Raw genomic sequence first — 10,346 nt, 5'->3', positions numbered from 1 at the left:
GGCTAACAATCATCTTGAGGACCTGTTAGCTAAAGCTAATAGAGATACAAAGGTTTAAATAAGAATGGCCAAATACTATGCCATGAGAAACAAAATTGCTAGAGCCAAGCTCAAAAGGGCTCATGCAAAAATTGAGGCCTTAACTCATCAAAAGGTGAAGGATAAGCTTGAACTATTGGTGGAGGCTTCTCTCCATGCTTAGTCATCTTCAACACTAGCTATGTCAACAATTTTTGAAGACCTTGAACTCAGTTTTTTCTTTTGGCATTTCCTATCTTTTCCAGGCAATTTTTGTATGTCTTTTGGTCAAACGCGCAGCGCCCTAGGGCACTGTGCACTTTTTTGGGGCATCTTTTGGAGGAATGGCCACCACCATTAGATTCAGAAGACCAATTACATTCAAGAAAACCATGTTCCCATATTTGAAAGCTAAAAATACTAGGTGGAAAAGGCAAAAAACCACCTAAAAATCATGTCTCTGCCCATTTTCTAAGCCAAGCACTGCTCGTTTGAGTAGTCTTGGGAGATTGTAGTTTTGGAGGGGAAAATCAGGCTCAATTTGGGAACTAGGGGTATTTTTGGAAAATAGACAGGATAAGATTTCCAATGAGCTATCCTAAACTAGATTTGGACACCAAGAAGGCATTCAAAACTCACCTTGAATATGGCGCTGCACACTTCCTTCAGGCATTGCACGTTTCACTCTAGCGTTGTGCACTTGACAGGCAGCCAAATTTTTCACTATTTCTTTCAGAAAATACTTTTCACCTATGGGATTTTGATTTTTCACTGATGTAATTCATGATGATGATGTAATTAAAGTTTATTTTTGTTACCTAGGGTAGATAGATTAGATGAATGGCCTAAGTGGCATGTAATGAATCAGTTTGTTTCATATTAGGAATGGTTCAGTTTGACCACCCTAGTCTTTAGCTTTCAGTTCAGTCTTTTGTGCAATTATTCCTCCTCTCATGGATTCGACCCCTGAGGCTAGGATTAGTTGTTTTGAGGCCTATAACATGTATTTTTCAGTCATTTCATGGGTTGGACTTAGTGTAGATGCTCAGAGCTTTATTGTACATATTTATAAGTAGTTTGGCAGGAGATTAATAAGAATTGCAACTATTTTTATGGGATCCCTATGGTATGGAGTTTTAGTACATTTACTTCTTCTTTATATGTTTACATGTTTTATGTATACCATCAAATATTTCATTGCTTCTAGTTGAATGTTTTCAAGTTTGATAGGTAGAATCCATTGTATCATTGTTTTGCCTTGGGAATCATTCATCAATCTATGTTTTCAATAGTCCAAGAGGGATCCATGATTTTCACATGCTCTTCTTAGCTTCTCACCAGTCTTAAACATCTCACCTCATCAACCCCTAGAGTGCTAAAGCCTATTCCTACCTTGCCCCATAGAACACGCTTCATTTATGACCTAATTTCCCAGACCTAAACTGCCCAACTCCTCCTAATCCGGAAAAATCTCTACAAAATCAAATAAAAAATTTCATGCTACTATACCTAGCCTAAAATCCTTTACTTGATCTAGTCATCTTGACTATGATCCTTACGAAGAGATCCCTCTCCCGGCCTAGTAGTGCTAGCTACTTGGCTAAGCTTGGTTTGTTGTTACCCTAGTGTTATCACTCAGGTTGTCCCTAAGCTCCTTAAGGGATACGGTCGAGGTAACCACAAACCAATATTTGGATTGCAGGTCCTAGCCTACCTGCAATCAAAGAGGGCTCTCTCTTTATGATTTAGGTTTGTTTTGGGTTGATTTTAGGCTAGATATGATGTACAAGGGTTTTGTTTTGATTTTGGTGGGAAGGAGGATTCTTTCAAGCAGAGTTGGGATGCATAGTGTGAGAAGTTCAAACCATTGGGCATGGAGTCATGGATTAGGGCTTGTTGTTGCGTTTTCTTGGCCACAAGAGGAATACAGAGCAGGATAGCTACACATAAAACAATATCAAGCTGGAATAAAGATGGAATGAAGGTCAGTGAATGAGAGGCAACTAAGTAGCTCCCATTATGCTAACAAAGGGAAGGTGAATGAACATTTATATAGGAGCAATCAAGGATTCCTAAACAACAGTCATATATCAAGGAACTAGTATAAATATGAGCAAATCAGTGTTCATATTCAGGACTAATTCAGAGGAAAACATAGATAAATCACAGAAATTGAGAACAGAATACAATTAAGTAAGCTCTGAACTATTCTTTCTTTCTGCTATTTAGATAGTGACACAATGGTGGCATAAACACATGTAAACTGTAAACAGAGGTAAGAAACACTTATTGGGCCATGTAGAAGCATTAGAATTCCACAATCACTCTTCAACCATTAAAACACAACAGACAGTTCATCATCCAAGCATTCCAGCGATCTTTGATTATAGAGGCTTTCTAAAAAATACAGCGCAAGTCTGGAGAGGAAGTTATCAACCAACCAACCCTTTCTACATCACTGAGGGCGGTATATATAGGGAAAATATGTACAGACCAGATCTCTTAGAATATCTCAAGGGAAAAATATCTCAAAAATATCTATAAAACAGATCTTAAACAGATCTTATGAAATGAGTCCTTCTAACCTAACATATGCTTGAAATAAATGCCTAAAATATCTACATGAGCTGTGCAGGGGACAGCAACCTCAAAAATGGATTAATATAGTCCTTTGCTGCTATGTGCTGGCTCTTTTATCATAACTGCGCATTGGGCTTGCAGCGCTGCCCTCAAGGGCGGCCAAATACATCGTTTTTGCAATAACTATGCTTTGAATTCATTCATCTGAGCCTACAAGTGGTTCTGCTGCCTTAAGTGGCCAAAACTGTGAGTTGGTGAGCCTTTATGGCTCAGAGCTGCCTTTATGCTGTTTGTTGACTTGTTGGAGGGCCTTTATTGTTCATCCGCTTCGGAATTAAAGTCTTCCACTGATATTTATTCACTGATACACTTTGCCGCTTCACTGATACTCATTTACATTGAATCTGGGCTTTATCTTTCCTCTGATACTCTTTAAATTGTCAAATCGCCCCATTCCTGCCCTTTTAAGGCAAAAATAACTGCTGCAATGATTTCTGTGGCCTTTGGGATGCTATCGGCGCTCGCTGATCAAAAATAGTGCTTTATCTGGAGAAAACTGTCAAATAGAGGAGGATCTGCAACCTGATAACTGTGCTGAGGCCGAGCTGGCTTTTCTGAAACAAAACTGGGCTTTGGAGCGATCCAAAATGGCTTATAAATGCATGAATTCCCTTATCGGGAGTGCGGGTGCGGGCGCTGGAAGAAGTCCTGTAAAAATGGCCATTTTCCTTTTATAAGGCAAAAATGCCTTAAAACATGAAATTTTATCAAAAATTGGGCGGGAGCGATCACTGTTCATTAGATTAAATCTTAGTCGTGGGATCCGGCGCGGGCCGATCCAACGGCTGGCGCTAAATCAGCGATCGGCGGATCAGCGGTTCCAACACATAATACCACCGACGAGCGATATACCATATAGACCCGAAAATGCTTTAAGGCCCTCTTTATTTGAAATCGGGTCCGGCCCATCGGCGAACCCAAATCGGCGGATTTACCATGAAACAGGTCCGCGGACCCGAAATCCCTTCAAAACTGTTTCTTACAGCTTTTCGGGCCCCGAAAAGGAGCGTACAGTACTACCCCTTTTTGGACCCGATATTCATTAAGCCCTACTTTATTTTATTTTGGCTCTAGAATATCGGAGTGATCCCTCTTCGCTGTACAAAGGGCACCTTTCGGACCCGAAGAATCCATATGCCGCGCCTTATAATCTTTTCGGCTCCGCTGGTTGGAGCCATATGGGAATGATGTGGTAATACATGGGTCGTTGATCTGCGGGCCCAAATGGGCGGCTGAGATTAACTCGGCATTTCAGCAATCGGTGGGGCGGATGGTTTATACATATGTGATCGCCAAAATGGGCGATCGCCGAAATGATCTAGACCGTTGATCTGGGCGGGACGATGGACGGTTGCGATCACATCGGCGCTTTACCATCGAGAATATTGCGATAAGGCTTGCGATAGATGAAAATGCGGGGTTTTTACGTTATAACTTAAGTTTTATAAAAAACTTAAGTTAAACGGTAAAGTGGGGATATATGGAATATGTGGAAATGAAGTATTGTGATAGCGATATCGTCGTCGGGTGCGATAGCGATATCGCATCGGCGGAGGGGTCGGGGACATATATATGTGCACGAATGAGTTGCGATACGCCGATTGTGAAATCGCATCGGCAAGGGATGGATCAGAGGTATTTAAAAGGGGCCAACAATGATCGATGCAACCTCCGACAGCGATATCGTGTCGGAGGGGGGCAAATGAAATCGAAAGAGGGTTTTTATTATACAAAGGGGCTTTTTATGATCGGAGGAAGGGTTTAGTGCATCGGAAGGGTTTTTTAATGCTTTTGGAAGGGGTCCAAAGCATAAAAGGATGGTTTTGAGCCTTGAAAAAGGTTAAAACATGGCTAATGGAGGGTTTTTCCCATCGGAAGAGGGATTTTATGAAAAAATAGGGGCTTTTATGCATTGGAAGAAGTCCAAATGCATCGGAAGGTGGCTAGATGAGCAAACAAGGGTTCTTACTAAGTTTCAGGAAAACTCAGTAATTCCCAAGCATACTTATGGTTATTTTTCAACCAGGGGCAGGGGATATGTATATAGAGGAGCTATTTACTGCTTTTTAGTAGGGAAAGGGGAAACAGATAGGGAGTTACATAGTATGGTTAGAAATTAATATGAAAATGATAAGAAAGCGCTAAGTTTGAAAATCTTAGGCTATTTAAAGGGGAAAATGACTCAAAGAGTGAACAAGAGTATTCCTAAGTAAAGTAGATCTTTACTTGGGCAAGTGAAATGGAAAAATTATGGATTTAAGAGATGTCAAGCAGATCTTGACCTCTTTAGGGGAAGTTAGTGAATGATTCGGGGAAGAGGGAGAAGGGGAAGTTAGACATGCCTCGCTTGAGCTGCTCCAAGGGAAAATTGCCTCATACTTGTGATCTAAATGGATATAACACTTGAAAACATGAAATGGATCACATAGCTTGATTCTGCAACCATAAAACTACTTACCCAGCCTACTTACCTAGCATTTTTTCTTCTTTTTGGTTTGGGTGCACTTGAACTAGCAAACCCAACTTTTTCAACTTTTCTTTTTTCTATCTTCCTATCTAAATCGATCCTTATTTCTTCTGGGGCTCAGATTAAGTTGTTGAGCGCCCAAGATTCTCTACCTATCTACAAATCTGCCAAGATTAAACAGTTTGGACAGATATTCATTCTCTATATTCTAAAACAAGCAATTGAAACCTAGGGAAGCCAAGATTAAACTGTTTGGCCTTCCATTAACTAAAAAACTCTTCAAAAATGGTATGACTTCATCAAAATTGGAATACAGCAGTGGCATTTAGACTAGCACACTTTCATGGCCTCTTCTTTGGCCTCTTTTTGGAAATATGGAACCTTGCAGCATGAAAAGATGACATATTTGGCACTTTCAACTGTCAATCATGAAATATGAACACCTATTGCAATAGGAGGCTAACACCTAGCATTGCTTCCCTTCAGCCTGAGGTCAATCTAGGTGATAACAGATGAGATGAGGAGATGGGCAAGACTCAGGAGGGTAAGGTACATCATCAAGGGGGGTGTGGGCATCCAAGGCTATAGGGTTGGTCTATAATTTTGGATGGACTACTATGACATATTGGTCAGATTTTTGGTTCAGGAGGTAGTTTACCCTATGAGGCCTCATTATATTCATGTGGATCTGATGTTTGTGGATCCCTACAAATATTGGCCATGTTAGATGATGTATCTTATGCGACATATCATTAGATCTAGTAGGGCACTTGAAAAAATGAGGGATGTAGGCTGGCATCATGCAACGGCATATACATCATATGAGGGTGGTGATCATGATGATCGGGGTGATGATCATGATCATGATGATGAGGATGGTCATCATGATGCTTTTGGTAGTACCACCCCATTGGATCATGGTCTTCAGGGTGTCGGTGATCCTTGTGGTAGTACAACTCCTCGTTAGATTATTACATTTGTGTGCTAGCTAATTACGTTTACATGTGCCAGAGGTGTATATAATTAGATGATGATAGTGATTGAATGTGTATCTTAGATGATGTTTATGATTGTTATATGGTTATCATCATGATTTTTATTTTTATGAAATAATATTTATTATAGATTATGTATTGGTGAACTTATATCAAACTTTTATATATGAAATTACATGCAAAATGACTTATTTAAAAAATAAAAATGTAAAGGTATTTTTATAGATTACAAAGTTTAGTATGGTTGAAACTATGATTGTAAAATTAAGATAAATATTTTTCTATTGCTTAGATATTTCATTTATATTCAATCTAACTTAATTAGTAAAATATTTAAATACTCACAAGGAAAAAATAATTAAAGGTAAAATAATTCAATTAGTTCTTAATAAGCTGAAAATATGCAACTCATTCAATTTTTAATATAAAATATTATTAATAATAAGTTATTCAAAATACGTCCACAGGGTCTTCGATAGATGGTCATCGGGTGGTTTGTTAAGGCCCTCCTTGATGTGAAGTCATTGGTTCTGTTAGCCTCCTATTGCAATAGGTGTTCATATTTCATGATTAACAGTTGAAAGTGCCAAATATGTCATCTTTTCATGCTGCAAGGTTCCATATTTACAAAAACAGGCCAAAGAAAAGGCCATGAAAGTGTGCTAGTCTAAATGCCACTACTGTATTCCAATTTTGATGAAGTTATTCCATTTTTGAAGAATTTTTAGTTAAGGGAAAGCCAAACAGCTTAATCTTGGCTTCCCTAGGTTTAAATTGCTTGTTTTAGAAGATAGAGAATGAATATCTGTCCAAACTCTTTAATCTTGGCAGATCTGTAGATAGGTAGAGAATCTTGGGCGCTCAATAGCTTAATCTGAGCCTCGGAAGAAATAAGGATCGATTTAGATAGGAGGACAGCAAAAAGAAAAGTTGAAAAGCTAGGTTTGCTAGTTCAAGTGCACCCAAACCAAAAAGAAGAAAAAATGTTAGGTAAGTAGGCTAGGTAGGCAGTTTTGAGGTTGCAGAATCAATAAGTGTGATCAATTTTGTATTTCAAAGTGTTATTTACTTCAGATCACAAGTGCAAGTCATTTTTCCATTTATAGGAACTCAAGCGAGGCATGTCTAACTCCCCCTTCTTCTTACTTTCCCCAAATCATTCACTAACTTCCCCTAAAGAGGTCAAGATCTGCTTGATATCTATTAATTTCATCATTTTTCATTATATTTACTTAAGTAAAGGTCTACTTTGCTTAAGAGTACTCTTATTCACTCTTTGAGTCATTTTCCCCTTTAAATAGCCTAAGATCTTCAAACTTAGCACTTTCTTATCATTTTCATATTAATTTCTAACTATATTATGTAACTCCCTATCTATTTCCCCTTCCCCTACTATAAAGCACTAAATAGATCCCCTATGTACATATCCCCTCCCTCTGGTTGAAAAATAACCATAAGCATGCTTGGGAATTACTAATTTTGCCTGAAACCTAGTAAGAACCCTCATTTTGCTCATCTAGCCACCTTCCGATGCATTTGGACTCCTTCCAATGCATAAAGCCCCTATTTCTTCATAAAATCCCTCTTCTGATGGGAACAACCCTCCATTAGCCATGTTTTAACCTTTTTCAAGGCTCAAAACCCTTCTCAAAACACATAAACTCCTCTTAAGTGCCTTTGGACTCCTTCCAAGGCATGAAATCCCTCTTTTTAGGCTATCGGGCCCCTTCCGATGCCTTAAAGACCCTTTATAACACCCAAAAACCATTCAAAGGCCTTAAAAACCCTTTGCCGAATCATAAAAACCCTCTTTTCGGTGAAAAAACCTTCCTCCAATCATAAAAACCTTCATCGCTTGCCTCAAGCCCTCCTCCGAATTCATTTGCCCCCCCTCCAACATGATATCGCTGTCGGAGGTCGCGGCAATCAAGTGTTGGCTTATATTTTGTATGTCTGATGGATGCTCCGCCGATGCGATTTCGGCGATCGACATTTCACAATGTCATATGCCCCATATACATGCCCCTTCTCCTTTTCGCAGATGCGATATCGCTATAGCATCCGAAAGCGATATCGCTACCGGGAGCCTTCCATATCGCAATTTCCCGTTTTACCGCATATATCATGTTTTACCGCATAAACCTAAGTTTTTCATAAAACTTAAGTTTATCGCAAAACCTGCATTTTCATCTATAGCAAGCCTTATCGCAATATCCCTGATGGTAAAGCGCCGATGTGATCACAACCGTCCATCGTCTCGCCCAGATCAATGGCCTAGATCATTTCGGCGATCACGTATGTATAAACCCTCCGCCCCGCCGATTGCCGAAATTCCGAGTTAATCTCAGCCGCCCATTCGGGCCCGCAGATCAACGGCCCATGTTTAATTGCATAATTCCCATATATGGCTCCGACTGGCGGAGCCGAAAAGTTATAAAGTGCGGCATCTAAAGATTTTGGGTCCGAAAAGGCCTTTTGTACAGCGAAGAGGGAGTGCTCCGATATTCCGAAGCCGAAATACAATAAAGCAGAGCCTAAAGTGTGTCGGGTCCGAAAAGGGGTAGTACTGTATGCTCCTTTTCTGGGCCCAAAAAGCTATAAAAACAGTTTTGAAGGGATTTCGGGTCCGATGACCCATTTTTATTAAAGTCCGCCGATTTGGGTTCGTCGATAGGCCGGACCCGATTTCAAATAAAGGTGGGCCTATAAGTAGTTTGGGTCCACAAACTTCATCGTTCATCGGAGGTTTTTCAGTTTGGGACCACCGATCCGCCGATCGTCGATTTAGCGCCAGCCGTTGGATCTGCCTTTGCGCGATCCAACGGCTAAGATTTAATCTAATGAATAGTATCGCTCCCGCCCCAATTTTTCATAAAATTTCACGTTTAAAGGCATTTTTTTCCTTGTAAGGCAGAAAGGGCCTTTTTTGAAGTTTTATTACATCGCTCATGTGCGCTCCTTCTCTAGGGGCGGCCCAAATCATTTCTTCATCAATCTTGGATCGCTCCTCCACAGATCAGCTCCAGAGGCAGAGTTTTTGCCTTAGCAGGCATTTAACGTCCAGTCCTCCTCCATTTTGGCAATAATTATTCCTTTTTGATCAGATTTTAATCGGCCAGCGCCGATAGCATTCCAGAGGCCACAAAAATCATTGCAGCAGTTATTTTTGCCTTGAAAGGACGGAAAAGGGGTGATTTGACAGTTTAAAGTATATCAGGGAAGAGAAAGTGGCCCGATTCAGTGTCAAAGTGTATCAGTGAAGCGGCAAAGAGTATCAGATCAAAATATCAGCAGCCCGAAGCAGGAGAACATTAAAGAGACCCCCAAGCAAAGTCAAAGAAAGCGGTGAAGCCACTTAAGGCTCTCAGATCACAGTTAATGCGCGTTAAGGCCACTCAAAAGCAGCAGAGCCGAATATAAAGAAACAGGACAAGTATTAAAGCACAGTTATGATAATTTGGCCAGCGCAGAGCTCAAAGGACACCATATTTACTCATTTTTGAATGCCAGCTACCCCAGCACAACTGTTAGATAGATATTTTATTGCATTTATGTTCAGTAGAAGGTAGCTAGATCATAGTTATTGCCACAGATCTTCCCTAAGATCTGTTTTTGTACATATTTTTGGGATATTTTCTCTATTTAAACCACCCTCTGTTATGAACAAAGGGTTGGTTGGTTGATAATCCAGAGTTTAGACTTGCGTTGTATACTTGGAAAGCATCTATAATCAAAGACTGTTGGAATGCTTGGATGTTGAACTATCTGTTGTGTTTTTATGGCTGAAGAGTGACTGTGGAATTCCTGTGCTACTACATGGCTTAATAAGTGTTTCTCACCTCTGTTTTCAGTTTAATGTTTGCTATATCATCTATGTGTCATGATCCAAATAGCAAGAAAGAAGAATAGCTTAGGATTTTCTTGACTTCACTCTATGCTCGGTTCTTGTTATTTCTCTATGTTTTCCTCTGAATTGGCTATGAATATGAATACCCCTTGGCTCATATTTACACTAATTCCATCACATATGACTGTTGTTTAGGAATTCTTAACGGCTCCTAGATAAACATTCATTCACCTTCCTTCTCTGCTAGCTGATGAAAGATTCTTAGTTGCCTTTCATCTCTGGCCTTCATTCCATCTTTTTCAGCAATTGGTATTGTTTTATGTGTAGCTATCCTTCTCTGTATTCCTCTTGTGACCAAGAAAATGCAACAGCAAGCCCT

The sequence above is a fragment of the Pinus tabuliformis genome, chromosome 2_1, assembly GCF_031772625.1.
Source record: "Pinus tabuliformis cultivar Carrire ecotype Pingquan chromosome 2_1, CPIR1, whole genome shotgun sequence".
NCBI lineage: Eukaryota > Viridiplantae > Streptophyta > Pinopsida > Pinales > Pinaceae > Pinus > Pinus tabuliformis.
The sequence above is the reverse complement of the archived record's forward strand: the minus strand, read 5'-3'. Positions refer to the sequence as shown.